This window comes from Oncorhynchus mykiss, chromosome 28 (assembly GCF_013265735.2).
Source record: "Oncorhynchus mykiss isolate Arlee chromosome 28, USDA_OmykA_1.1, whole genome shotgun sequence".
NCBI classification, from domain to species: domain Eukaryota; kingdom Metazoa; phylum Chordata; class Actinopteri; order Salmoniformes; family Salmonidae; genus Oncorhynchus; species Oncorhynchus mykiss.
The window spans coordinates 20,282,715-20,286,391 of NC_048592.1; the positions used below are offsets into that span (position 1 = coordinate 20,282,715).

The 3,677-nt window shown below is 45.3% G+C and overlaps 1 long non-coding RNA gene across 1 annotated transcript; it reads right to left on the reverse strand.

Annotated features, from left to right (window-relative positions):
- Window positions 1-336: 336 nt before the first annotated feature.
- LOC118944858 lies at window positions 337-2,418 on the reverse strand. The gene is made up of 2 exons (XR_005040247.1): window positions 2,280-2,418; window positions 337-641 (listed from the first exon to the last, which is right to left on the reverse strand). It is a non-coding gene; the product is annotated as an uncharacterized LOC118944858 (long non-coding RNA).
- Between the last annotated feature and the right edge of the window lie 1,259 nt (window positions 2,419-3,677).

Here is a 3,677-nt window from a genome sequence, read left to right on the forward strand (position 1 = left end):
AAATATAAACAGTGAAACAGGTGAAGTGAATTACAGGTGGCAGAGAAGTCAGACGCAGGAGAGCAGAGCTTGGTAATACCTGGAGCCGTTTAATAGTAAAACCAACGTCATAAGAAATGCAAAGTATGGGCACAATAACCCGACGCGCACCAATAAAACAAAATGTGCACAAGCACTTACAATAAACAATACCACACAAAGACATGGGGGGAACAGAGGGTTAAATACACAACACATAATGAGGGAAATGAGAACCAGGTGTGCGGGGAAAACGAGACAAAACAAATGTGTCACGAACTGGCTCAAAGCCCGTAACAAAGGGAGACAACGTGGAGATAAGGAGTAACAAAATATATTTATTAACTAAAGCAACTAAGGAAAATATACAATGATGTGTGTAAGCAGTAATCAGTAGCGTAAGTTAGTGTTTTGCATGCATGAATGTGATAATGCAGGGTGTTGAAAGGTGCCAAAGCAAACAAACAAAAAGTCAACAAGAACCACAACACAATCTACAAATGTCTGCATGGAGAGAGAGTCTCCTCCATGAATGGGGAAGGGGTGTATTTATCCTGGGAAACACCTGGGCCCAGGTGTTTCCCATGTAGCTGACGACCCTCTCAACTCCGCCCACCGGCATCCTAATAAGGAAGGAAACAAGAACAAAGACAAAATACGGCAGACAGAGTGGGAGGGTCGTCACATTCCCCCCATAAAACCGGGGACCAACAAGGACCCCGGAACAACATACCAGCCCCTGCAGTCCCAAATTGGTGAGGGGTTATGTGTTTACACTTACAATTTGCCCCAGCCAACCTCCTCCCCAAACCTCAGCAACCTTCGCACAGGAAGCAACATTTAAGAGGAACGAAGAAAACAAGACCAGGAGGGAGCAGACAGGACAGAGAGAACATGACAATAGGAAGCAATGGTCAGTCCCGTAAACATTTAGGAGCAGGGTGCACGAGAGAGCGCATCAGCAATCACGTTTTCAGATCCCCTGATGTGCCGCACATCGAGATGGAATGATTGTAAAAATAAACACCATCGCATTATCCTCTGGTTTGGACACATCATGGACCTCAAAAAAGTGAGGGGGTTATGGTCGGTGTAGACCACAATAGGTACTACCCCCGACCCGACATACACTTCGAAGTGTTGTAGCGCCCAAATGAGTGCTAGTGCTTCCTTTTCAATAACCGAATAGTTCAACTGATAATCGTTAAACTTTTTGGAAAAGAAACTAACAGGCCTCTCAACCCCAGACACATCTGCTTGCAGCAAAACTGCACCTGCCCCCACATGACTAGCATCCACCTGCAAGGTAAATGACAAATCCATGCGAGGAGCAGCCAGCACCGGAGTTGAGGTAAGCAACCTCTTTGCCTCTTCAAAAGCGTGTTGACAACGAGTAGACCAAACGTAAACAGCCTTAGCTTTCAGCATATCGGTCAAGGGAGCGACCACAGTAGAGAAGTTACTACAAAAACTACGGTAATAACCAATCATGCCCAAGAAACGCATCAGTTCCTTTTTAGTAGTTGGTGATGGAAAAGCATCAATAGCCACCACTTTCGCCCGAACAGGACGCACTTCACCCTGCCCAACCACTTTTCCAAGGTATGTAACGGTTGCCTGAGCAAACTCACATTTAGCCAGATTGATTGTGAGGCGAGCCGCAGCCAGACCCTCGAACAAGGCTTGAATACGGGACAGATGTTCTTCCCAAGTATCTGCATATATTACTACATCGTCCAAATAAACAGCGCACCCGGTCAGACCGGCGACAACCCTGTTCATAAGTCGCTGAAAAGTCGCAGGTGCATTACGCAGACCGAAACTCATAACCGAATATGAGTACAGACCAAAGGGTGTAATAAAGGCAGAGATTTCACGTGCCCTAGTCGTCAGTGGCACCTGCCAATAGCCTTTTAACAGGTCAAATTTGCTCACAAACTTAGCTGCACCGACTTGATCAACACAGTCCTCCATCCTAGGAAGAGGAAATGAATCTGGCTTTGTGACACTGTTTACCTTACGGTAGTCCGTACAAAATCGGTTTGTTCCATCCGGTTTACTGACCAAGATACAGGGAGAAGCCCAACTGGAGAAAGAAGGCTCTGCTATCTTACTCTCCAGCATGTACTTGACCTCAGCATCCAGACAACGTAGTTTCTCTGAAGAAACTCTATAGAACCGCTGACGAATGGGGTCAGCATCTCCAATATCAATATCATGTTCCATTAAGTTTGTACGTGTAGGTGTATCAGAAAACAAACCTGGAAATCTCTGAATCAGACCAACCATCTCTTTCCGCCCATCAACAGGTAGGTGAGTGAGAAGACTGTCTAAGATATCCAGTGTTTCTGAATTTTTCAATCTACCCTGCAATATACAATCGTCAGGACCAGGAACATCTTCCTCTTCATGCACAGATCTAGCATGACAAGAACCCAAGGAAACAACGGTATCAGCCAAAAGAACAGGTTTAGCGTCCTCTGCAGAATCCCACTGTTCAGTCTCAGAGGAACGTGCATAATAGGGTTTTAACAGATTTACATGGCACAGCTGGTGTGCTTTCCTTCGTTCTGGAGTGGCCACTAGATAATTTTGCTCAGTGTACTGGCGCAACACTGTATATGGACCTTGAAACTTGGCTTGAAAAGGAGAACCAACAATTGGTAACAGAGCAAGAACCTGGTCACCCGGACTAAATTGACGAGGCTCAGCTCGGCGATCAAATATGCCCTTCATCCTCTCCTGTGAAGATGATAACTTCTCTTTAGCCATTTCACCAGCGGCATACAGCCGTCTCCGGAAATCACACACATACGATAACAGGGACTGAGGAGGCTCGGGAGACTTCCAGTCATCCTGGAGAACAGATAAAAGTCCACGCACCCTATGTCCAAACACAAGGTCATTTGGACTGAAACCCGTGCTCTCCTGTGAAACCTCCCTAGCGGCTAACAGTAACCAAGGCAACCCCTCCTCCCAATCCTTATCCATCTCAGTACAATAAGCTCTCAATAAAGACTTTAGAGTTTGATGGAAACGTTCCAGTGCTCCTTGACTTTGCGCGTGATAGGCGCTAGACAAATTGTGTTTAATATGGAGCTGTTGAAGAACCTGACTAAACAGATTAGAGGTGAAATTCGATCCTTGATCACTCTGAATGACCTTAGGGATTCCAAACAATGAGAGAAACTGAGTCAAAGCTTTTAACACAGATTTAGTTGTGATAGATCGGAGAGGATAGGCAGCAGGAAACCTAGTGGTCTGACACATCACAGTGAACAGGTAACTGCTACCCTTTTTAGAACGAGGCAGGGGACCCACACAGTCAATAATCAGATACTCAAAAGGTTGGCTGAGTACAGGAATAGGAAACAATGGTACCGGTTTAATAGCTTGATTAGGCTTACCAGTTAATTGACAGGTGTGACAAGTTTTTATAAAATCAGAAACATCCCTCTTTAATCTAGGCCAAAATAAATGTCTTAAAATGCGATTGTAGGTTTTCCTCACCCCAATATGTCCAGCAACGTCGCTGTGGGAAGTTTCCAACACCAAGTCACGAAGCTTAACTGGTACAACAACCTGACTAATTGCCTCCCCCAGAAAACAACTATCATGAGACACCCACTTTCTCATCAGGACATCCTCTTGGAGAAAAT